Source organism: Crassostrea angulata, chromosome 2, assembly GCF_025612915.1.
Source record: "Crassostrea angulata isolate pt1a10 chromosome 2, ASM2561291v2, whole genome shotgun sequence".
NCBI lineage: Eukaryota > Metazoa > Mollusca > Bivalvia > Ostreida > Ostreidae > Magallana > Magallana angulata.
In genome coordinates this window covers 16,202,845-16,230,429 of record NC_069112.1, presented here as the reverse complement: position 1 = coordinate 16,230,429, position 27,585 = coordinate 16,202,845, and the positions used below count along the sequence as shown (strand labels likewise).

At 32.8% G+C, this 27,585-nt stretch overlaps 1 long non-coding RNA gene across 1 annotated transcript; it reads left to right on the top strand.

The window, feature by feature from the left end:
* Positions 1-266: 266 nt before the first annotated feature.
* On the top strand, positions 267-21,898 carry LOC128173828 (uncharacterized). Its single transcript, XR_008242576.1, has 4 exons — positions 267-545; positions 7,293-7,474; positions 11,913-12,094; positions 21,338-21,898. It is a non-coding gene; the product is annotated as an uncharacterized LOC128173828 (long non-coding RNA).
* The last annotated feature ends 5,687 nt before the right edge of the window (positions 21,899-27,585 follow it).

Sequence of the window (27,585 nt, the reverse complement as noted above, 5' to 3'; positions counted from 1 at the left end):
AAAACGATTTAAACTAACTCAATATCTTAATAAATACTATTATCAACAAAAGAAAGCTTTAAGATACATTTGATTGAAATTTACACCAATACAACACATATGTAAAAATGACAATATACGAGCTTTGTTTACAAAACAAAGAACTATGAACTCTGTATCTTGCTTATAACTTGATATTTGACTTTCAAATTTTGACATAGCTTTAAAACCTTCTATTTTTATCAGTATAAACATTGAAAGTGGAAAAATAAAATTTGAACATTTTAAGTCAAATCGTGTCCAAGTCCCTTTAAGTGGATATTCATGACAAATTTAAACTTCCTGTGAATTATACACAAATAAAGAACGTTGAGAATAAAGCTGTTCGACTCTACTTCAACATTCATAAAATGATATTCACGTGCTTCACGTGCTTTATTTGAAAAACGTCAGGTTAACGACTCATTTAAAAAACTTGATCCTTGATATTTTACTAGCTTATATGTTTTGTTGTGGTGTTTTATAGTTATGCAAGAAGTTGAATTTTAAACTATGGAACTCTGAAGGTTTGTATGTTTTTATTAATTCTGTTTTTATTTTGAAAAAAAAAGGAATATTTGGCAGTATTTGAAATTTAATTTGGTTGTAAAATGCTAACAAAATTGTGAAATACAAACTTTGGACTGTGAATTTATTTTTGTATGTTTATTGTTAAACCGTTTAACAGCTGTTTAACGATAGTTTTAATGTTTAATGATAGTGCTTGGGTTCAGTTACCCTAAACGCAATTTTAAAGTCAATGCACTAAATTGGCTAAGATTGACACTTTTTTAAATTAGGGGATGGTTTATTTATTGCGACCTACTCAGTCAGACTTCAATCTAGCCGGTAAAGTAAGGCATTCGGATCGTACATGTCATTCATATTTTTGTTTTTATATATAAACACTCTTTAACCGATAAAATAGCAATATATTGATGCACATGACTGAGTGGCCAGAGGTGTAGCTCAAAGGTAGTTCAAGACACTTGACTTTGTGTGATTTGTCCTACACTTAGTATAGTCTACACAGCTGCACTTAGTCAACAGCTTTACTATGGACAACCTTGCATTGAATATGATAATCTGAATATATAAGAATAACAAAATGAGTCATATGATAAGTTAACATTTATTATGACCAAATTTTTTTATTTTACCCTCCATACTACATAATATTACCTCTGTATCGTTTTCTATATTCTAGTACTTTTAATAACCTTTTATTTTAGGTTATAAATCGACAGATTGTTGTTAGTTTGTGAAAAGAATTTTTAGCTCACCTGAGCCAAAGGCTCAAGTGAGCTTTTCTGATCACAATTTGTCCGTTGTCTGTCGTCGTTGTCGTTGTCGTCGGCGTCGGCGTTGTAAACTTTTCACATTTTCATCTTCTTCTCAAGAACCACTGGGCAGATTTCAACCAAATTTGGCACAAAGCACCACTAGGTGAAGGGGATTCAAGTTTGTTCAAATGAAGGGCCACGCCCTCTTTAAAGGGGAGATAATTGAGAATTATTGAAAATTTGTTGGTATTTTTCAAAAATCTTCTTCTCAAAAACTATTCGGCCTGAAAAGCTCAAACTTGTGTGGAGGCATCCTCAGGTAGTGTAGATTCAAGTTTGTTCAAATCATGGTCCCCAGGGGTAGGGTGGGGCACAATTAGGGGATAAATTTTTATACAGGAATATATAGAGAAAATCTTTAAAAAAATTTCTTTTCAAAACTTTATGGCCAAGAAAGCTCAAATTGTAACCATCCTCAGATAATGTAGATTCAAGTTTGTTCAAGTCCTGGGGGTAGGGCGGGGCCACAATGGGGGATAAATTTTTATATATAGAGAAAATCTTTAAAAATCTTCTTCTCAAAACTATAAGGCCAGGAAAGCCCAAATTTAAGTGGAAGCATCCCAAGATCGTAAAGATTCAAGTTTGTTTAAATAATAGTCATGGGGTATGGTGAGGCCACAATGGGGGATGAATTTATACATAGGAATATATAAAGAAAATCTTTAATATCTTCTTTTTAAAGACTATTTGGCCAGAAAAGCCTAAACTTGTGTAGAGGCATCCTCGGATAGTGTAAATTCAAGTTTGCGAAATCACAGTCCCTAGTGATAGGGCTGGGCCGTGATGGCGGTTTGAATTTTTACATAGGAATATATAGAGAAAAATCTTTAAAAATATTCTGGGAAAGTTTTCGGTCCAAAACTCAGTACTAAGTGTGAAAGCACAGGTTGTGCAGATTTAAGTTTGATGAAACCATGATTCCCTAGAGAAAAGGGGGGCCACGAAATGGAGGGGGGGGGGGGGGGGTAAATTGGAATAGAGAAAAATTTTCTTACAGGTACAACAACAAAAGGGGCTTGGTATTTACCCAAATAAAGAGATGGATAAAAATTGGCAGATTTTCTATTTTTTTTAGCAAGATCTACTGTACTTAGTTGTCAAGATATTTTGGTACTGTAATGCTAATTTGATCAGAATTAAGGCAATTGTTGCTCAGGTGAGCAATGTGGCCCCTGGGCCTCTTGTTATAATTTACTATGAGCGATTTTTTTGTTAAAAAGATCGTTGGTTTCTCTTTAAAGGCGGGTAATATTGTTTCTTTATTCACAATCCTTTCAATTGCATGAAAAGAAACAGAAATTGAACTTACAGAACTCAATAGTGTGGACATAAAGGCAGGATTGAAATTAAAAAAAAACCACGTCACATGGATGTATACAGGTAAAACACATTCGAGGAGATTATATACCCTTCATACCTTATATACATATACTATTTACGCAAATAGGTAAATAAATCACTCAAAAAGTTCATCTTTAAATGGAAACACATATCTCGGTGTTATGAGGGGTGTTATTTTTCAGAAAGGAAAAGGAGTACTTTTTCTGGACATAACATCTTAGAACTTCTTACGGGTATGACTTTCTGCCCATTATCCATCGTCATTTGATTTGTTTTAATTTGTTAAAATTTGTTATATGATATTTGAATCATTGTTGTATTAGTAATTCATCACAATTATTTTGGTAAGAATTTATTAATTTGTTAAAGTTTACGTATTGGGAGTAAAGTATCAAAATTGACATTTGTTACACCTTTTACAAGCATAGTGATATCATTAAGAGCTATCACTTAAACTGTCTTATTTAGATCGATTTTAAGTCTCATAAGAATGTGTTACCAATGAATAAATCAAAGTTAGCTGAAGGGTTATATTTTAAATGTGTTCTTAGAAAGCCTACTACATTCATGAAACAGTTTTTTCTCTATCACATTTTTCTTTATATCTGCTTCTGTCCTTCTGGTCTTGTCTTTTGTGGCTAGGAGGTAAAGGAATGTTTGCACCTCCTCAACGTTTTTGCTGTTTAGGCTGATGGCATCTTTCTTTTTCCATTTATCCTCATGCGTTTTGTTTTCTTAATATTATTATTAAGTCATCTATATCTTGCGACGTCTTTCAGCCTGGTGGTTTTCTCTTGCAGTGCAGCAATGTTCTGAACTATGTAAAGTTAGATTACGTAGGTGCTATTAATATTGGATAAGAGCGCATTTCCATTGTCCAGCCGCGACGTAACCAGAGAGTGCACGTGGTTTGCATGGCCCGTCCTTAAGAAAGTTCCTAATGCGTCATATTTTGCGAATCTGTCAAACCGCATTGCACTGCTTTTCAAAAGAAAGGAATTAATAGAAAAATGCTCCAAGATTTCCCACTCTTTGGACACCGTGAATGATGTTTTCAAACATTTAATGCACTAAAATTACTGATACAAAATGTGTTATATTGATAATTTTGACATGTCTGCTGGAAATATATTATCTATTTATGGCCTAATTAGAAAATTCATGAATGGAATACACAATAAAATATCAATGAATAAATGTAAAATATAATGCAAAAAAAGAAAAGAAAAACATGTGTATTGTATTCCTTCATTGATGACTGCTTTTGCTACTACACAACAATCCAAGGATTCCTAATTTCCATAGTGTAATGACTTAGGTGCAAGGATTATAACTTTTCGGTTTGCATGTTCACATTATTGGCTGGATCCTAAATCTGCCATTTTTAATTGCATTGCATTGCATTGTTAATGACTGGTTCCATGATTGTTTGTCAAGTTGAAATCTAAGATGGTTATCTTTAAAAGATGTTTTGTAAGGTAGGCCTCTGCGAATGTATATTTCCTGTTGTTTGCGTTTAATTCCGCAGAATCTTGGGTGATAGGAGAAATCCAAAAACTGATGAGGTACTATTGCTCTGAGGCTTTCTTCCATTCCTGTTTTGACACCTTCATTCTTAGAAAAAGCAGATTTAAGACACTTTTGTATGTGTTGTATAACACATTTACTATTTTTTTTTCACAGCATACAAGTCCTTTACAATGTTATTGACGATGCAATTGCAATCATACCGTTTCTTTCATGTCCCGTGCAAGTCTCTTTTGATATGGGCTAGCACAGTAGTAGTATTTCCACTGCGTTCCAAAACTTCTACTAGAGTCTCTTTATCAGATAACTCTTTAATTTCTTGAACTCGACTTTTGCATTCCATCAATTTTGCACTTCCAACATGATTTCCAACGCATCTGTGCTTGCGAACCGGCATTGACTGTCTATTTTTCTCCACCAGTTGCAATTGCCGCATGTTCTATAACGCACTACTAAATTTTAACCAAAATAAAAAGTTGATAAATATTGCCTTCTTATTCTCTACAACAGTGTATGAAAAAATGACGACAATAACAAGCTGTCAACCATCTTAACAATCCGTAAAAGGAAAACAAATTCTAAGCAGAGCAACACAGACCTCTAAAAAGATAGAGGTAGGATCAGGTGCCTAAGAAGAGTGAGCATCCTCTGCTGACCGGATACACCCGCCGTGTGCTCTTTGTCGTAATTGGGGGGGGGGGGGCCCGGAAAATCCGTAGATAATTGGATGACTAATTGTGGTCTAAAAATTAGTATGAAAAACGTCAGTCAGCATGCGACCAATTGGAAGATTGTATTTGCTGACAAGGTCGTTGTATCGACCATAGAACTTTAGAAAAGATGACTTCATACGAGACTGTTGATAGTCCTGTTTTATCAACTTGTTTGTCATTAGCTTGCCTCGCCTTAGAAACTGTTCATATGAAGAGCATGCCCTTGAGTATCGAATCAACTGAGCGACAAAAACGCCATAAGCCTGTGATGAAGGTATATTGCTACATAAGTAAGGAATAAGACGACAACATGTAACAAAAATTTCCTGTCAAATCCTTTATTGCGTCAGCTGCTGACGTTCCCTGTCTTGTCCTGCATGGATAATCAATAAAAATATACCTTTAAGATGATGTTGTTAGTTCTGTGTTTATATGAGTTGGAATAAGTCTCTTTTTTTCACCATCAGTTTCATCATCCTCTTTTCCAGAGGGTTCACTCTTCAACAATTATCCATAGTAAATGTTTACAATACATCTACGATTTTAATGCCTAATTTCGCGGGTATGAAAAAGCAACTCTTAGCGATATATTAAGTAAAAACTCCTACGATCAATATGGCGTCACAATAAGCAACATAATTTCATATTTTGCTCAAGAAACTTGTCAATTTTAACTCTATCTCTGGTATTTAAAATAAAAACTACAGGCATAGAATATCACTAGAAACTCTTCTAACTGAATATAGCTTCGATATCTTTGTACTAAGTATAATTATCATTGAGGACGTTACAAGCATGTTTTATAGAGAAGATTACAGCTATAAACTTTACTTTTCTTTTTTGAGGTTAAGAAAGTTTAAATTTAGTATTTCGAACAATCAGACAATATTTTAATATCAGTCGTTGAGTTAAAGGCAGGACATAAAGGTCACCTGTTTTGTTAAGTAGAAAGACTTGTGCTTTGCTAAATCATCATAGCAAGAGTTCTGTTTCAAGAACAATTTTTCTCATTGCTAGTTTGTTGTAAACATAAATTAAACGGTTCTGTTTTGGTATTTTCAAATGCAGTATGTTTACGAAAAAGATTAAGTTTAGTTTTCATAGCAAAAAGTATAAACTCTGTATCTCGCTTTTTAATCGAATACTTGTATATGTTAAGTGGTAGAAAAGCGAAAATGAAGCTTCCATACTATTACTATTGAATAACGAAATGTGAGTATTGTTTAGTTTAAATCCAGACCCTGCATCTTAAGTATTAAAAATTCTTCTTTCAAAGTTATTCCTTCCATTAAAATATGCGGTCTATCTCTAGATTCTTTTAAACCTGGAAATGATGCTATTTGCTATGACAGGACAAGAAAAGAAAACAAATATGTAAAAATAAGAAACGAAAGGTCAATTCATCAAGCAATTTTATTTTTCAAGATAAGAAAAGAGTAATATTATTGATTTTATTCGCCTTTGTTTCGTGATAGCATTTGACTTTTTTAAATTCATTCTCTCTTCTCGGACAATTGATCTTTCTCCCAACCTATATCTAAAAATGTTGTATCTTTATACAATATTACCATCGTCTGCTACAATGCATTTTCATACAAATATTTACATTTCGCTCAATACCCTTTTGTTTATTAAATCAATATAAAGATTGATTGAACCTCACTTTTTTTGGTGCATTTGAGCGAATATGAGATTAGTAATAGGGTATTTCGTACATGACTGGTGTGTTTTAAAAAAAATCGATTGCATGTATCGTCAATCGTGTTATCCCTCGGGGTTAAAATCATTATAAATGTATTGACTTATTGATTGGTTTGCGCTGTTTTGTTATCAAAAATAGTTTTCCAAGTAATAAAAAATGTATTGTTTTGCTGCTAATGAAAACAGTCGGCGTTTTTGAAAGAACCATTCCTCTATCTCCCTCTTGTAGACATTATTAATAAAATTTAACACCTTTCAGTTTGAGGAAATTGAATCACGTGTATACACATTGATCACACCCGAATCAATCAGGGCTTACCACAATAATGCATTTATTTTTTTCGTTTAACTGTTTATGCAAATCAATGATAGTTCCAATACAAGAGTTATGACAAACAAGCGGGTACAGGTGATGCATATAGGCATTCATAAATTTAAAGTAGTGAAAACCATAAACTAAAGTAACTTTTTATTTTTATTTTAGACTTTAAAGGAAGTAAGATGAACTAATTTGTTTAGAATATTAATTTTTTTGGACTGTTTTATGCCAGTTTCCCAACTGATTCGAAATAACCAGAAGTGACCCTCAATACAATCAATACAACAACAACTGCACATTTTTTTTTATAAATCATTATATTTCTAGGTGTTCAGTTTACCAATGATTGGCTGGTAAAATTGCATAGAATTCGGAACATGTGACCTCGCGAAAAATTATAATTGCATGGTCGGACATAAAAAGCAGGCAACCTAGAAAATCATACATCATTTAATGATCGGGCCTACATGTATTAAAGTCTCAGCAAAAAGGAGAGAATAAAAATCCAGGTAAGTTATATATAGTGCTAAGTTCTTTACAACATAACACCTTATAATATTTCTATTGTTTTAAGGGTCTGGTTTTATTTCTTCTGAGCTGTCGAGGTGTTTGATATATGCATTCGATTTTTAGTTTATACGCTTTCCAAAAGTTGTTTCATTTCCTGATGTTTTAATCAAAGAGCTACCTATTTAGGCGTATAACTATTTGAAAAGATAAAATCATTTACAGTTTCAAAAATGTTAACACTCACATAATATAATTCTGTTAATCAAATTAAATATGAAAGTGAAACAATGTCAAATAGGACATTTTTGTTTAATTAAATCTCCGCCATTTTGTATTAAAAAAAACTCAAGTGCATATATCATGAATAATTAAACAAAACCATAAGGGTTATTTAAAAAAAAAATTGTTTTAATAAGGCACTGATTAAATTAAAAAAAATAGAAAATAGAAATTGACAAAGCAAAACAGTTTTATGAGTAAACAAACTGTTGGAATCAGATTCAATAATTTAGTGAAAGATATATAAGGGAGCAACGTGCATGTACATAAAACTACCGGTAGTAAAAATTGTTAATATATGTGTAAAAGGAGCAAAGCGACAATTTAAAGTAAAATTTTTATTAAGGTCTTCCGTTTCCAACGGAAGACCTTATAGTGATTGTAATGTTTCTTATTATTATTTTTTTTTTCCTTTTTTTGTCCACAAGATTTCTCAGAGATGGCGGGATGGATTTTCTTGAAATTTTCAGGACTGATAGAAAATGATAATATCTCTAGGCGTTTTTTTCATTTTTTCAAAATTCACTTCCTGTCGTCCGTTTCCTGTCCCGCGACAAAAAGCTATGGACAATGAGATCTCAGAAACGATAAAGACTTGAACCTCCAAACTTTGAGGGATGATAGACCTATAGTTGTAGATGTGTTTAAACTATTTTGTTTTGTTCGTCGTAACTTCCGGTCGTCACCGGAAGCACTTCAAAAATAACTATTTTTTCGCATAAAATTCATTTTCGATAAAATAAATATATAAGTATAAATCTATGCATAGGTTATCTATGCGATGTTAACTCATCAAAAAATTTCGACTTCCGGTGAGATATCTCAAATATCTCAGGTAGCTTTTTTGAAACACATTTTGTACAAACGAGATCTCAGAAACTATAAGAGATCAAAGCACAAAACTTTCATGGATGATAGACATTTGATTGAAGATGTGTTTAACCGGTTTCGTTTTGTCTTCCGTCACTTCCGGTCCACGCAGGAAGAGTTCAAACAAATCGAGCTGTTTATCAGTTTAACTTATTTCCATTGATATTTGTAGTGTGCTGGATGCGAAATGAAGTACAAAGGGCAAGTTTACAAGATATATTAAATACAATTTAGATTGAGCACTTCCGTTTGTCCGTTTCCTGTCCCGCGTTGGAAAAGCTTGTATCAATGAGATCTCAAAAACGGTATAGACTTGAACATCCAAACTTTGTGGGATGATAGACCCATAGCTGTAGATGTGTTCACACTATTTTGTTTTGTTCGTCGTAACTTCCGGTCGTCACAGGAAGCACTTCAAAAATAACTACTTTTTCGCATAAAATTCTTTTTCCATAAAATAAATATATAAGTAAAAATCTATGCATAGATTGTCTATGCGATGTTAACTCAACAACAAAATTCTACTTCCGGTGAGATATCTCAAATATCTCAGGTAGCTTTTTTAAAACACATTTTGTACAAACGAGATCTCAAAAACTATAAGCGATCAAAGCACAAAACTTTCATGAATGATAGACATTTGATTGAAGATGTGTTTAACCGGTTTCGTTTTGTCTTCCGTCACTTCCGGTCCACACAGGAAGAGTTCAAACAAATCGAGCTGTTTATCAGTTTAACTGTTTTCCTTTGATATTTGTAGTAAAGTCGATGAACAATTAAGTACAAAGGGCAAGTACAAAAAAAATATTAATTACAATTTACATTGAGCACTTCCGTTTGTCCGTTTCCTGTCCCGAGACAAAAAACCTTGATTCCTGGAGATCTCAAAAACGGTAACGACTTGAACGATCAAACTTTGTGGGATGATAGACCTATGTATGTACATGTGTTTACACTATTTTGTTTTGTTCGGCGTAGCTTCCGGTCGTCACCGGAAGCCCTTCAAAAATTTGTTTTATTCATTTTACATAAAATGAAAATATCAGTATACAATCTTACATATGTCATCTATATAATTTTAAATTGGCAAATAAATTTTACTTCCGGTGAGATATCTCAAATATCTCTATGTAGCTTTTCTTTTTACAAATTTGATGTTCGCAATATTTTCGTCATTGTAAGTGATTGAGACACGAATCTTTCATAGATTATTTGATAGAATTTTGATTGGGGATGTGTTAAACGGGTTTAATTTTGTCAACTGTCACTTCCGGTTCTTACCGGAAGGGTTCAAACAAATCCTGTTTTTAACAAGTTTAGCTGACTTTTTTGGAATTTCATCTAGCCTGATAAACAGTGATGTACATTAAGCAAATGTACGAGAAATACTAGCTTTTGTTTTTATTAATCACTTTCGTTCGTCCGTTTCGGTCCCGAGACAAAAAATATTGTTTCAAAGAGATCTTAGATTTGGCAGAGTCGTGAACAACCAAACTTTGAGGCAAGATTGACTTATGATTGTACAAATGGTTAACATTTTTGTTTATATCGGCGTTACTTCCGGTCGTCACAGAAAGTACTTAAAAAATTGATTTCTTTTTATTCTCGTTGTTTTACATGTAAGTAACGTCTGGATATATCATTCACAATAATTATCATATCAACTTTTTTTGCATGTAAGAGAAGCAATGTCTTACAGTTAAATTGATACATGTATGTCAAAACGGAAGACCTTTTTGTTGCTTTTGCAACAAGTGTCTAGTTTCTTTTCTATTTGTGGGGTTTCAAATGCCTTAGCTTATTTTGAATATCAGGTGTTGACTTAACGAATTTAATGCCGGATACGCAGCTCAAAATCATGTGTTTTTTTTTTTAAAGAAACGAGATTCGATTCGTGCTTTGTTTTTGCTTATACCTGTAAAACGTTTTAGTAAGGGTTTTGTTGAAGAATTTTTCATTGTTAGTTTGTTATGAACATAAAAAGTTTGTAGTTTTTGCCAAATTTAAATTCAATATGCGAACTAAAATTCGTCTTCAACGTTTCATACAGCAAGGAGTTCTGAGCTCTTAAGTTGTATACATTTTAACTCGATGAACATTAAAATATTTGTAATTAAGTAGAACAAATTACATAAAGGATTCATACTAAAAGCAATTGCAAATCAAAATTTGAAAATGTTGGCTCAAATCGTGATCGTGCCACTTTAATATTTCAAACTTCCATTTTCAAAGACATTGATTTCAATGCCTACTTGGCAACGTTTCAAAACATTTACATTTTGCTCAGTACATTTTTGTTTTTTTTAATCAATATAAGGATTCATTTTAGTGCACTTCATTCAAATACGCTTGAACAAATAATAAATTATTGATAGAATTTCTCGTTCTTATGCAAAGGTTGAAATCGACTGGTTGCATCGTCAGTTGTGTTATACCTCGTAGTCAAGGTACACCTGTGCACCTCATCTAAAATTACTTTTTGTGTATAGACCTAATCATATTTATACACTATTCTGTTATCAGATCATTGTTTTGAAAATATAAATGATGTAGTGTTATGTTGCGGATGAAAAGAGTGGGCTTTTTTACAATGCGCTCTCTCTCTCTCTCTCTCTCTCTCTCTCTCTCTCTCTCTCTATTAAAAGTGTTAAACCTCGTGGTTTTAAGATTGTGATTGCTGAGCAACACTTCTAAATTTACATTTAATGTTTCAAGAGATTAAATTGTATTCCTTAAAATAATCATTTGGCTAAAAAAAGCTGAAATTTGTGTGGAAGTAGGGGTAAGATGGGGCAACAATTGGGGGGGGGGGGGGGTCGAAGTTTTATCTAGGAGTATATAGATTTAACATCAATTCTCTGTAAAAACCAAAATTTAACTACAGGGTCATGGCACGCATGATCTCAGATTTTTATAAAACTTTATACACATTGATCACACCCGAATCAATCAGGGCTTACCACAATAATGCATTTATTTTTTTCGTTTAACTGTTTATGCAAATCAATGATAGTTCCAATACAAGAGTTATGACAAACAAGCGGGTACAGGTGATACATATAGGCATTTATAAATTCAAAGTAGTGAAAACCATAAACTAAAGTAACTTTTTATTTTTATTTTAGACTTTAAAGGAAGTAAGATGAACTATTTTGTTTAGAATATTAATTTTTTTGGACTGTTTTATGCCAGTTTCCCAACTGATTCGAAATAACCAGAAGTGACCCTCAATACAAACAATACAACAACAACTGCACTTTGTTTTTATAAATCATTATATATTTCTAGGTGTTCAGTTTACCAATGATTGGCTGGTAAAATTGCATAGAATTCGGAACATGTGACCTCGCGAAAAATTATAATTGCATGGTCGGACATAAAAAGCAGGCAACCTAGAAAATCATACATCATTTAATGATCGGGCCTACATGTATTAAAGTCTCAGCAAAAAGGAGAGAATAAAAATCCAGGTAAGTTATATATAGTGCTAAGTTCTTTACAACATAACACCTTATAATATTTCTATTGTTTTAAGGGTCTGGTTTTATTTCTTCTGAGCTGTCGAGTTGTTTGATATATGCATTCGATTTTTAGTTTATACGCTTTCCAAAAGTTGTTTCATTTCCTGATGTTTTAATCAAAGAGCTACCTATTTAGGCGTATAACTATTTGAAAAGATAAAATCATTTACGGTTTCAAAAATGTTAACACTCAGATAATATAATTCTGTTAATCAAATTAAATATGAAAGTGAAACATTGTCAAATAGGACATTATTGTTTAATTAAATCTCCGCCATTTTGTATTAAAAAAAACTCAAGTGCATATATCATGAATAATTAAACAAAACCATAAGGGTTATTTTAAAAAAAATAGTTTTAATAAAGCACTGAATAAATAGATGAATTAAAAAAAAATAGAAAACTAATAGAAATTGACAAAGCAAAACAGTTTATGAGTAAACAAACTGTTGGAATCAGATTCAATAATTTAGTGAAATATATATAAGGGAGCAACGTGCATGTACATAAAACTACCGGTAGTAAAAATAGTAAATATACAGTACCGATCAGACCAAACCTAACAGAAATTAAACCCCAACTAAACCCTGGGTTTACTTTCTGGGTTTACTCTGGGTTTACTAGAGTGGACCCAGAGTAAACCCAAAGTAAACCCAGACAGAAGTATACCCCTGACAGCAGACGCTAACTGTGTATTCGGAATATACAAAGGGTAGAAATTACAGGCAGTAGGATGGTAAGATAAAATACTAGTCTGCTTCACACTTCAGTGCATACAGTTGACTTCAAAAGCAATTTCAAAGTAAACCCAAAGTAAACCCGAGTAAACCAAAAGTAAATCCCGAGTGGACCCAAATTTTCAAAACGTAAACCCAGAGTAAACCCCAAGTAAACCCAAAAAATAAACCTGGGGTTTAGTTTGGGTTAACTCTGGTGTTAGGTTGGGTCTGATCGGTACTGTATGTGTAGAAGGAGCAAAGCGACAATTTACAGTAAGAAATTTATTTCTTTTCTATTTATGGGGCTTCGAGTGCCTCAGCTTAATTTGAATATCAGGTGTTGACTTTAACGAGTTTAATGCAGGATACGCAGCTCAAAAACGTGTGGTTTTTTTTTTTTTTAAAGAAACGAGATTCGTGTTTTGTTTTTGCTTATACATGTAAGACGTTTTAGTAAGGGTTTTGTTGAAGAATTTTTTTTCATTGTTCGTTTGTTATGAACATAAAGATTTGTAGTTTTTGCCAAATTAAAATTCAAAATGCGAACTAAAATTCGGCTTGAGCGTTTCACACAGCAAGGAGTTCTGAGCTCTAAAATTGTATAAATTTTAACTCGATGAACATTGAAATATTTGTAATTAAGTAGAACAAATTAAATAAAGGATTCGTACTCAAAGCAATTGAAAAATAAAATTTGAAAATGTTGGCTCAAATCGTGATCGTGCTACTTTTATATTTCAAACTTCAATTTTCAAAGACATTGTTTTGAATGCCTACTTGGCAACGTTTCAAAACATTTACATTTTGCTCAGTACATTTTTGTTTTTTAATCAATATAAGGATTCATTTTACTGCACTTCATCCAATAACGTTTGAACATATAATAAATCATTGATATAGTTTCTTGTTCTTATGCAAAGGTTGAAATCGACTGGATGAATCGTCAGTTGTGTTATACCTCGTAGTCCAGGTGCTGCTGTGCACCTCATCTAAAATTAATTTGTGTGTATAGACCTACTGATAGTTATACACTGTTCTGTTTCCATAAAATTGTTTTGAAAATATTAATGATGTAGTGTTATATTGCGGATGAAAACAGAGGGTTTTTTTAAAGACTCTCTCTCTCTCTCTCTCTCTCTCTCTCTCTCTCTCTCTCTCTCTCTCTCTCTCTCTCTCTCTTAATATTCTTAAACCTCGTGGTTTTAAGATTGTGATTGCTGAGCAACACTTCTAAATTTTACATTTAAAGTTTCAAGAGATTAAATTGTATTCCCTAAATTTATCAAATACGAGGGTAAAAGTAAAATATGAAGGTATTTGTCAAAGCTTTTTATTTTAGCTCACCTGAGAGAAAAGGTCAAGTGAGCTTTTTCTGATCACTTTTTATCCGCCGTCTGTCTGTCAGTCTGTCTGTCTGTTTGTCTGTCTGTCTGTCCGTCCGTCCGTCATAGCCAATTCCAACCAACTTTGGCACAACGCATCATTGGGTATAGGGGATTCAAGTTTGTTAAAATAAAAGGCCACGCCCTATTTTTAGGCGAACAAATTAGGATTTATTGAAAATTTGCTGTTTTATTTCAAAAACCTTTTTCTCAAAAACCATTTGGCTAAGAAAAGCTGTAATTTGTGTTGAAGCATCCTCAGATAGTGTAGATTCACAGTTGTGAAAATCGTAGTCCCTAGGGTAAGATGGGACAACAATGGGGGGAAGGGAGTCGAAATTTTATCTAGGAGTATATAGATTTAAATTTTTAAATTTTACTTCTCAAAAACCAATAGGTCAGAAAAAATGAAATTGTGTGGAAGCATCCTCAGATAGTGTAGATTTGCGTTTGTTCAAATCCCGGAGGGTAAGGTTGGACCACAATGGGTGGGTGGTCGAGTTTTACATACGAATATATAGAGTTGATCTTTAAATATCTTCTAGTCAAATACCATTTGGCAAGAAAATTTGAAACCTGTGTGGAAGCAAATAGTGCAGATTCAAGTTTGTTCAATGTATGATCCCCGGGGGGTAAGGTTGACTCCTAATGCGGGGTCAAAGTTTTACATAGGAATATAAAGAGAATTTTTTAAAAAAATCTTCTCAGAAAATGACTGGCCAAAAACGCTGCAACTTGTGTGAAGTATCATTAGATAGGGTATACTCAACTTTCGTCAAATTATGATCCCCGGGGGTACGGTAGGGTGGTGGCACAGTGGGGACCGGTTCAAGTTTTACAAAGGAATATATTGAAAAAATCTTTTTCTAAAAAAAAAATTATTAGAAAAGGTGCAACATTAGTGAAAGCAACCTTAGATGTAGATTCAAATTCTTCAAAATATATGGTTTTTCTTATATGGAAGCATTCTGACATTTTTTTTGGATTCTTTAAAATTACTTAGACATTGGCCTTTGGACAATTCTTGGGCTTCACAAATTTTTTTTAGGTTTATATCTTTTTTTATTTAAATCTTCTTTAGAACTGTATTGCCCAATATGTGAAATGACTAAACTGTGATAAAAAGGGATCAATGATAAACACAATATCCAGTGAAAAAAATATATTTTGTTTAAATACTGGATCTGTTAGACTGCATTGCTCATTTTTTTGGTACATTGTATATTACTTCGTAAAGCTGATTTTATGATGTCTATTGTTGCTCAGGTGAGCAATGTGGCCCATGGGCCTCTTGTTTTACTTAGCGTCATAGTCATAAATGTTCTTTTTCTTTGAAGACATGTACATATTGAGCTTTTCCCTAGTTTTCATTTAATCCAAAAGTCCAAAACTTAGAGAAATGGCATCAGCAGGTCAACTTTTTCTCGCCATTTTCGCGTTTTAAACATACAACGGCTGTTTTTCATTTTTAAAATGAGTGATTGCTTGAAGAAACAAAATAGAGTACCGATCAGACCCAACCTAACACCAGAGTAAACCCCAGCGAAACTCCGGGCTTATACTTTTTGGGTTTACTTTTTGAAAATTTGGGTCCAGTCGGGGTTTACTTGGATATTGCTTTTGAGGTCAACAGTACGCACTGAAGTGTGAAGTAGACCCGTCTTTTATCTTCCATCCTACTGCCTGTAATCTCTGCCCCTTGTATATTCCGAATACACAGTTAGCGTCTGTTTTAAGGGGTATACTTCTAACTGATTTTACTCTCTGTGTCTACTCTGGGTTTACTTTGGGTTTACCCTGGGTTTACTGTGGGTCCACTATAGTAAACCCGAAGTATCCCAAAGTAAACCCAGAAAGTAAACCCAGGGTTTAGTTGGGGTTTACTTTCTGTTAGGTTGGGTCTGATCGGTACTGTATATTTTATCAAAGATGCACCTATTCAAGAATAATAGGTGATACAACAACTTCTGTGTTAATAATGACGCTCTATACATGTATTTCCAATTCGAACAAAGATGACGAGAAATGCCGATGTTTGACCGATTTTGATTGAATTACAACAATAACGTCAATTCTGATTTCACGTACTACCAGTGAATGCAAATAAATATGTACACAATAAATTTTATATCAATTCTTCTAAAAATATGAAATAACAATTTAATGTAACTAAATCACTTTCAAAAATGCAATCTTTAAACGAATTTATTCCTGAAACAAACAGCGAAGTTCAATTAAAACAACTATTTAATCGGTGTTTCAAAATTAGAATATGTCTTAATAAATAAGTTCTGAGAATACGGGAAAATCCTGTGAATTGTAGGAAGCTGTAGGAAACGTTTAATATGACCTTTTTGCACTTAAAATAGACATTTTCCATGATAGTTACAATTTGAATTGAAATAATTTTTTCGAATATATAGAATTTTATAAGATTAATCAATAATTAATCAATAAATAATTGCCTAAATATTTATTCAATATTATTCTGACATAATAAAACGTGGGGGTCAGTAATGTCAAATTTTAGTATAGTATAGGTAAAATGCTCGCAAAATTTAGCTTAAAACAATATATATTTGCATGCTTTTACGCTAAACATCTATAGATTCAATTCGGTACATTCAACACAGAACCTACACAATATGTTACAAACCTATCAAATGTTAAAAATATGAATAATGTAAAGTAGTATAAAAAGAAATGTATATTGAAAATACATAAAACTGCTGTTTCTGTCATTTTGTCTTAAAAACCCTACTACACGGAAAAAGTCCCCCCCACCCCCAATTTTTTTTCTTTAACTTAAATGGATTTTCTTCATGAATGTTGTTTATTTACGAAATAATAATCTTTCTGTGATGATTAAATAAATAAAATCATATGACTGTCGTCACGGGAAAAGGGTCCTAAAAGTCAAAATTTCACAAACTTACATTTTTGTCAATTCCGATTAGTCAACTCATTCTGAAGATATCCAAGATCTTATGTGTCGTAAGCATTTTATGACAATTTTAGTAAGACATTTTAACACGACTTTGAAGTAGCTGGTTGAAAACGCCACGACGTCACGCACGTCGAATTTTGTTTTGCATTATTTTTCTTTCTTTTATACTTCCTTTCATCGTCTTGAATTGTTTGAAGTAAAATAAACTAATAACTTCTACAATTCTAGATTTCTTCCAATTGTAAAAATCAGCTTTGACTTTTTCACTGAAAAGTTACATTTACCAAAATGTGGAAAGTTGATTTGAGAGAAAATATCCTGACAAAAATGGCATCTTTTATTTAGAGATTTAAATTTACATCCACTTAGTATGATTCCCTCTATTTCTTATGAAAATTGATTGTAATTCACAGCTGTATAAAAAACTGACGGGACTGAGATTTACTCGGTCCAGTTCTAACCATGCAGTTTATCGATAGGTCGAAATCTTCAGCAACCTAAGAAAAATCACGGATTGCATGAACTAATTGTCATGTTGTAAATTTTGAATTTACTGGGTGGATGTAAATACAAAATTTACAACAAGACAGTTAGCTAAGCTTTTTTTTTAAGGTACTGGTGTACATTAACAATGATTAAGCGACTTTTACTTACTTTTTACAATCAATTCAATTCATTAATTTTTTTAAAAGAAAGATGTACATATAAACAATAAAACGCTTACATGCGAGCTATAACGATAGTCACAATACAGAACACGGGTAAAGTTAATTTTTCGGTATTAATTGCAACATTTTGTCTGTGGTTATTGTTCAAATATACTCGTACACACCTAATTAAGTGTATCAAATAATGACACTATGACACAATAATGACACAATGACAGACCAACAAAATATAAAAGCCACCCCAATGCCAATAAACATAGTGACATTTTATCATGTTCACTAAATTTAATTTTTTTTATTATCGATGTTACACAATAGATGAATAAATCTGTCTGTCCGTCTGTCTATTTCTCTCATTGAATACAAATATCGGCCAAAAGATTATCAATTGAAAAAAAATTGAGAAGTTAAATAATAGTCGTTTATAGTAGAATGCAAAACAGTTGCTTACAGTATTCCAAAGTTTAAAGCAATCTCGCAATTCTCGGACTTTTTTTTTTGCTCTACATTGTAACAAACACACACAAAAATTGACTTCAGTATCATCCGAACTTGTTTCTTCTATAAAAAAGAAAATATAAATTGTACGCCATGCATGTTATCAATTGTAAATGTCACACATATCTTTACTTATAAATAAAGGCATTTTGCATATAAACTTCAAAATACCAGCACCAGAGTACTTGCTTACGCCTTTGGTATTTCAACACATGTGAGATGATGTCCGTAAGGTATAAATGAATTTCAACTGATAAGTAATTATTGTGAAATTAATCAAAAACCTACTTTCATTTTCGATAAACAAGGCCAAAATAGCAAAAATGAGGGTAAGGTGGTGGACACGTTTTGGCGGATCCACGTAAGGAATAATCTCGATCAAAGTATATCCTTGCAATGAAAAAATATTGAATGATTACGAAAAGAGTGAATATATGTACTGTGAACCTTTTTAGAGAATACATAAAAGTTAAGATTTGACAAATGTTAAATAAATAAAATAAGTGAATTCGTTTCTTTAGTGGGCGATTTTAGTTTGGATACTCATTTGCTTACGAAGCACGACCTCTGGTGAGAGAATGTGATAAAACTTTTCAGAAGGGGGTAACCAAAAACGCGGATTGACGAACAGTGTATGACGAGTTCATCATGCATCGCGGGCAAATACCTTGGATCGGACTTCAATTAATACAAAAAGCTAATAAATGGAACAATCAATACGATTTTCGTATTAATGGAAATAACTTTTCAGAACGGGGTGCCTAGAAACGGGTTGACTATTTGAGTTTATTGTGGAAAGTATAGGGCGAGTTAACCATCGGCTTTGACCAGCTACTTTGAATCTGACAACTTTGGATTAAAATATGCGTGCAAATGGATGATAATGCATAACTAGTGTGTTTAATTTCATACATTCACATACCACGACAGATTGGTTGTAAACTTTAGATATTAATTTGTAAACATAATTTAATGAACAGATCATTGTATTCTACGTCTACATGGATAAATAAGTTATGCGTAAAACGGGAAAGTTTAATGGGGATGCCCCGCTCTCCAGATTGTTTTTCAAAAGTTTTTTATTTGAAATTCTTATTATATTGGAAATTGACTTAAGAAACCAAATTTAGAGAGATACACGAAATACCTATACACTGTTTTGAAATAAATATAGCAAAACTTTTTTTTTTTCAGTCAGCTGCAACAAACAGAATTAAGGCCACGTACATGAATAGTATTATCCATTTCAGTTTAGATTTTTCCTCCCTGTCCGCCCCTCTAAATATCTAACAATTCAGTTGGTTTTTTATTTCAAAGGATTATATATGGTTTGAGCCTAAAATGGCCCCCTTAGATGAACATTGTCATTTTACTGTACTTCTTTGTTTTATTTGTACAAATATACATTTGAAGTTTTTTTTCATTATTTTCAATTTGATTTTAGTGCCCACAATTTAAAAGTATGACAACATATAGTTAACCTTTTCCCGCCATTTTCTCATTTTTAGCATAAAACGGCTTGTTTTGAAGCAGTTTATCTTTAAGGAAACAGTTAGCGACTGCTTGTAAAAACAAAATAATTTCACCAAAGATGTATTACACCAATACTTTAAGTGACAAAAAGTTCGTTCTTATTCAAGGAGTCGCTCTATATTTCCCATTTAAAAAGAGATAAAAACAAAATGTCCTTTTTTGACTGATTTTTATTTAATCATAAAAATAGCGTCACCTCTGACGTCGTTTACTGCCAGTGAGTGGATATAAATTAAATAGATAGGTGAAAAACATATTTTATATCAACTCTTTTAAAAAATAACAAAACAAATCAAAATGTACCTGATTCATTTTAAAAATAGCGAATTATGGGGCCAAATTTGACTAATATCATATATAGTTCTTTAAAGAATAAGATAAGGAAAAATCGGACAAAGTATATACAAAAAGAAGCACCAATATATGGTTCAACATATTAAGCATTATATCAAAATAATGTGTAAAGTGTTAAATCCCGCGCTTGCGCGGGTAATTATCTAGCAGTGTTTATATTTATCGATTAACATGAATCGTTTATTAATCGACTAAAGATCAAAACTGTAATAGTACAATAACTGCATTTACAAACCTGTTTAGTTTACGGAATTTTGAATCATGTACGTAACTGTTATAAGTTCATGAAAATTTGGTGAGATTTTAGGCATGTTATGACTGATTCTTTTTTAATTGTACGTAAAAAAAGCTCAACAACAAAAGTACACACAACATGTAGATTTGAGTTGTTAATTGCACGAGAAAGCAAAATATGTTGCACTCAAGTTTTTCATTCCTACAGGTATATACTTTTATGTTGTTTAAGCACTTTGCATGAAAAGGTCACTAAAAATAAGATTTTCCCATGACATCAAATGCTACTTATCAGAGTAGACGTTTGCGCTGTGAAAGTATTGATTTTAATTCTCAAACTCTTCTAATCCGTTAGTTACATGCTTTTAAATTCGTTTAATTATAGCATATATTTCAGCTTATCTTTAAATATGTGCCGTTATCAAAGCAAGTTTAATTTACAATCCTAAAATTCATCTAGTACTTATATAATTAACTTTCTCAAAATCTATCATTGTAATATTCTGAGCATTGTTGACTTTCCGGAAATATATTTTGTTTACGGTCGATAGCTTCAGTGAGGTCGGTAAAAGCTGATGAAGATAATTTTTTGAATTAATATTTGTCAATTTGTTTAATATTATAATTATACACAAACAAGTTGTTGATTTTAACTTAACAGTTATTATTGTGTTAAAATATTTCGCCGATGACTATTTGATTAAGATATATTTACGGATTTAATCGCTCTTGATTGATATCTGGTAGAATATGCCATGCAGCCATTGTATGAATTGTTAAAATCACGTTAAAAGTTATCATTAGTTGGAGTGCTAAATTAAAATTGTCTTTTAAACAGTTTTATTTTATTTTTTGAGCCCCTTTTGTAAAGATTAAGAATGCCTAAACGAAAACCAAGTCAGCCACAGGCCGACGTGCACGTGGAAGTCGAGCCGCGCACCAACCAAGGAAAACGGAAGAGGGATCGGGCCCCCGGGGAAGTACCACAGACCTTGGATCTTGTTCTGCTGGAGCATGCAGAAGGTACTAATGTGTTGGATAGTGTTAGCATAGAAACGTTGGGTATTACACCAACACCGATAAACCTCATTAAATTTCTTTGGGCCACAATGTAAGCGAATCATTACGAATGATAATTATTGAAGGGTGTACTAACTACCATCAATGAAGAGGCCAATGCCCAACTTCATTCAATCATGGAAAAGCTAGTATGATGATATAATCTGATGTAACAACATTTGATGTGACTTGATGTGATTGCTGAAAATACAAAGAAAAAAATACTTAAGTTTTGATGCTATAAATAAACAAACAAAACACACTCAGCATATGACAAATATCACTCGAGGAAATATATGCCCTGTGTTCTTGTAAACAATATTTTCACTTAGGCTCTAGTACATAAGCAAATATTACAAAACTCTTACGACTAGCAAACCACACAATCCAAAATGAATGACTATATATGTACGTCATGTATGCCTATGGTAGAGTGCACATAATATCGCTTGCAAAAAAGAAACCTTAAATTCCGATATTATCATACAATAGAAACATGCTACTATGATACTTGTATCTTGAAATTTATATACACATTCTTAGATTTATCACTAGTGCCAACATTCTAACATGTTACCAAAAATACATCTTCACAGTTAAACAGTTATGTTTACACATTTATATATATCGTTTATAGGGACATGGTGACGCACAAACCCATGATTCAGCAAATATCGAATTTTTACACGATTTCTACATATTTTATATATCATATGAAAAGGATGAACCTTTGAAAAATTACGGTGTTACAAAGTAAATAAATCAAATTAGAAAGAGACAGATAGATTTATGCGTTGGGCCAACACAAGAATATTGAGTTTTCCTTCCGCTTCATAGCTACGCAAGCGCAGAAGAATGTAAATAAAGCAGCGTGGCATACACCATGAGCCAGAAACCTCTCATTGAAACATGATGTTTTCAAAAACTATATATTTATTAAGATGCATTCTCTATAAATACATATTTCTTACCACAGACACCGAATAACATCATATTCAAATTCTTGATTATCCCATTGTAACTACTTTTAGACAGAAATCGCAATCACGTGACACTAATCAATGTCCAAAACAATTCGGTTTGTTTACATGTGCAACTTCCGGATGAGCTTTAATGACCTGTAAATTGATAGGTAATGACTTGTGATGCGTAAAACCTTCCGTATGATGAAATTTCGAGAGGCTCTTTTTATTTCCGTTGTCATAATCAAAAGTAAAACATCTATTTTGAGTCACCTGCCACTTTTAACATAAGTTTCTGCACAAAACAATACACAAGCAGATTCCATGTTAAACTTACCAACCTAGAAGTTTTCTTTCTAAGAAACGTTGTAAACATGGTAAATGGTATTCAGAACATGGACTAGGAAAAATCTAAACAGTTCGTGCCCCGCAAAATTTTTTAATAACAAAACCGAATCCGGAATATTCTAAATCTGTATAACGTTAAGTTAACTTTAAAAAGGGTAAATATATAGATTTGGCCTTGTTGATGAAAAATTCAACATTAAAGATACAGTTAGTGAAAGAGTCCTTGTTGTTGGAAATGATGGTCAAATGTTCAGTAAATCAAGGTCTGCAGTAAAAATAACCTCCATTATAAAATTGACTGATGCATTATTGATCATTGTTATGTATTTACATCTGTTGATGTAAGCAAATTCAAGACATGCTGAAATATGTGCATGATGTTAGGACAGGGAATGATAGGTCGGCAGATTGGATTCTGTATGATGAACAATTTCAGTTAAAAATTGCAATGGATCCTGCCAAGTCTTGGGCTTCAGTCGACTCAGAGTTATGGGTTACAGGTGTATGTACATGGTAGGTGGGCACGAAAACTCCCTCAGCATCAGGGGCCTACAATTGGGATAAGTGCTACGCTTTTAATTTCTAGGGATTCTGCTTTAAAAAGCAATGCGTGTATGACCACAGTTGTATTTAAATGTGGGCAAGGCCACTGCATGTCCTATGTCCATACATGTGTCAAATAGGCAGTCCTTTTTTCAGCCCGAGACAAGATCGATGCTTCACATATGGTTTCATCCTTAATTATCAAGGTCCTAGAATTGGTGTTGTTTCAAAACATTTATTATCAGCTGACCGACTCCAAGCCCAGTTAGAAGACAAAATATGCAAAGAAATTAGAGAAGGAAGAGTAATTGGTCCTTTTTCACATCCTCCAATGCCAAATATTCGTATTTCCCCTATAGGCCTAGTACCAAAATCCAGTGGTGGCTGGAGAATGATAACTCATTTGTCATACCCTCCACCACAGGGTATTATTTTTTTATAGATCCAAGTACATGCTCAGTCAAATATACTGGTTATGATACAGTTGTTGATATGATAGCTATGTTAGGGCCCTGAGCTGAGTTAGATAAAGTGATATTAAAATGCTTTACGTTTGTTACCAATACATTCATGGGACTTTGATTCGCTGGGATTGACGTTTAAGAATCAATTGTTTACCAATGGACTGCTAAATAGCATGTGCTATATTTGAAAAGTTTTCAACATTTTTGCAATGGGTTGTTAAAGAAACGGCAGGTTTATTATTTTGGTGATTTCATATTTGCTTGACGAAAACAAACTGGAGAATGTAGGACTTTGATGGAAATCTTTTTAAAGCGAAAAATGTGATAAATTTTGTATTCCATTGGCAGATGATAAAACATAGGGTCCAGTGACCTGTCTTGTTTTTCTTGGTTTGGAAATTGATACTGTCCAAAGGTGTATTAGAATTCTTACATCAATTTAGATTCTAGAATTGAAAGGTTTATTAAAAATTTTGATTGATAGAAAGACGGCCAAAAGGAATGAACTAGAATCATTAGTTGGTAAAATAACTTCTTTATTAAGATGTTAGGGGTAGCAGGACATTTAAAAGGAGATTCTTTGATGCCTTAATTGGAGTAGTTAACCCAAATTTTTAGATAAGGATTAATCTAAGGCAGTTAGGGAGGACATGCACTGCAGGAATGGGTCAATTGGAGAGTGTAAAGCTGTATCCTGAAGGTGCAGGATCTATACGTTTTGGCTGTGGTTGTTTTTCTTTTTTTCAAAATAGTTGGATGTATTTTGAATAGCCACTTGATTGGAAGAATGAAACAGTGATGAGATATATTACTTTCCTTGAGTTGGTTCCGATTGTATTTTCAGTAATGACATGAGCTAGACCCTTCAGTTCTAAGAAAATTCAGTTTTTCACTGATAACATTGCTTTAGTAAGCATTATTAAAACACAGTCTTCAAGGTCCAAGAGAATCATGTCCCTGCTCAGTGAGTTGGTCTTAATGTTGATGCAATTTAGTATTACATTTAAAGATAAACATATTCCTGGCATAGATAATTCTGTATCAGATGCTATTACTCTCAAACAGTGGGAATGCACCATTAGCAAAGAAGGATCCGGAGACAATCCCATTAGAATTTTGGAGGCTAATCTTACAGGTGAAGCATCTAGATTGTTAAGGGCAGTCATTTCGCCTAATACAACACCTGCATACAGCACAGGGTTGAATGCATTTGAACATTTTAGAATTAATTTTAATGATTTACATATTTGGCCACCTCCTCTAGACCAAATTTTAGGAGTATGCCAACATGTTAAAGTCATAATTATTTTTTGAAACTATATAAAAGTGTATAACTTGGTACTTTATATACACACATGCTCAAGATGACGTATGTGTATTTTTATGAGATTTAAACAACGTTTGAATTTTAGGGCAAATATTGGAGGAAACTGTACCTTCTTTGATAAGCCCCGGTACACCTTATGAAACAATAATATTGTTCTGAAGTTTTATTTACAGAATTTATATCTTGAATTTCATAACCCTGTAGGCATCTTTCATTTACTAGATCTTGACCTTGAATATAATGCACATCTGTGCAATGAAATAAAAACGGAGGAGTGAGATACCTTAAAACACCTAGTACAAATCAAACATGTGCTACTTTACATTATGGTCCTAAATAGGTTTGATTATTCAGCCTTCTGAATAATCTAACTATTGGCGCTTAATTTTCAATGCTGTGTTTTGCATATATATTTTAAAAGCAATATTCATGTGCGTCTGTTACGAACTATAGTCTGTCCTAATATATTTATGCTGCACATTTGGACGATTGTTATTAAAAATACACATACATGTGAGAGAAGTGCAATTGATATCGATGAAAGGGATAATTTTCAAGATAACTTTTTTCATACATTCATCACTTTCTCCTCGTTAAAATTCACTTGAAAGAAAACAGTTTTCCTACGGGATTCATAATGGGGAATGATGGCATCTTTTCTCCATTCGGAAGTCACTAGGAATACCTCGCACAATAGTTCAACGTTCTCATCCGGGCTTGAATATGGCTGATGCAATGCAAAATCCCAGTAGACCTTTTTATTTTTTGCCGTGTATTGAAACCTACCAAGCTAGAGGGGGCGTTTCAAAAGGGAAATCTTTGGAGTTTTTCATACTATTGAACGAATATCGTCTGAATCAAGAGGTATTTATAAATACATGTATTGAATAATTCAAGAAAATATGCGGCAAAAATATCTTCGGACAGACTATAGCATTTTCAATTAGACTTCTTATGTCTCGTATGTTATACTGCATGCAACAAAGGTAACACTTTCTATGTTCCTTTTTACATTGCCAACTTAAAACCCGGTCAATTTACTACAATTACTCATATTCTTTTGCAAATTATACCGCGATCTTCATAGACGTGTTGACGAAGTTGAGATTCTTCAATGTAGTATTTGATTTTATAAATTTGATATAATTGTTACATTGTAAGTCTCTTTGATTTTTTTTAAATGTATCTGTACGGACAACATCTATAACTGTGTGACTGGTTGAATATTGCAATTTCAAAAAAATGTAAATTTCGTTTTATAAAAAGGGGCCAGATAGAATTTCAAGCAAAACGTTCAGGCTGATAAACCTGTGAGTAAAAAACCAAAATTAAGATTGTCCCTTAGTCTTGATAATCCATGCAGTTTAAGAAAATTAAATAAATTGTTCAGATGAACTTACGACGCATGGCATATAAAGTATGACATGTTCGAAATAATACACAAATATTTTGGGTCTGCGACCCATCTACATAAACAATTCCAACAAATATTCAATATTCAGATTTAGTGAGCATAATGGTATGTAAAAATATGTTTTATGTAGCAGTTAAAAAAACTATCTTACTTCGTCATTTTGACGATCTCCGATCCTCAGCAATGTTCGGTAACTCTAAATTATCCGGAATGTTTTTATCCGTACCATAAATCTAAAAAAAGTATCATAAAACTTTTATAAAGACAAATTTACATATAATTAGTTTTGAAGTGTTGATATGACACTGAGCCATTCAACAAACTGCTTGCAATTGGCTAAGTTGCTCCACCGAGGCAAGCTATCTAGAGGACAAGGGGTTCGAGCTTTTAAGGCGGTAAAACTTTTATTTTCTAATTTGATCTCAACTTGTATGCGCTATTTATTCCATTATATTCGTCATGACCAAAATTGCAATAACTTTGGAAAATGTATTGATGCAATAAAAAGATTTTTTTTCATTTATGAAATTTAAAGGATAAAAACATTTTAGGATGAAAGCAAACTTTGACGCTGAGGATCCGAGAACGTTAATTATTATACTAAGACAGCTGCTGGTCTGTAGCTCCCGGCCTGAAAAATTCGGATGGACGACCTTGGAGCTACAGGGCCACCCATTGAAAAAATTGTATATTTATTGCACAGTAAAATGTGCGCTAGTTTTCGACTAATTTACCTTATTTAGACTGCTATTCTGTGAAAACAATTAGTACCATTAAACTCTTCATGCAATTTACTACTGATATTTTCTCTTCACTTGCCTCGGATAGTCTTTTAAATACCATCATCAGTCCCGTAAATTCATGTGGTGCACTTTGTTTACATGTAAAAATGGCGACTCTCGATCTCGATGTAAATTCAACATACTTAATTTTCCGAGGTCGGTACCGTGTTTCGGAGAAAGTCTGAAGCAAATAAAGAAGCGATATC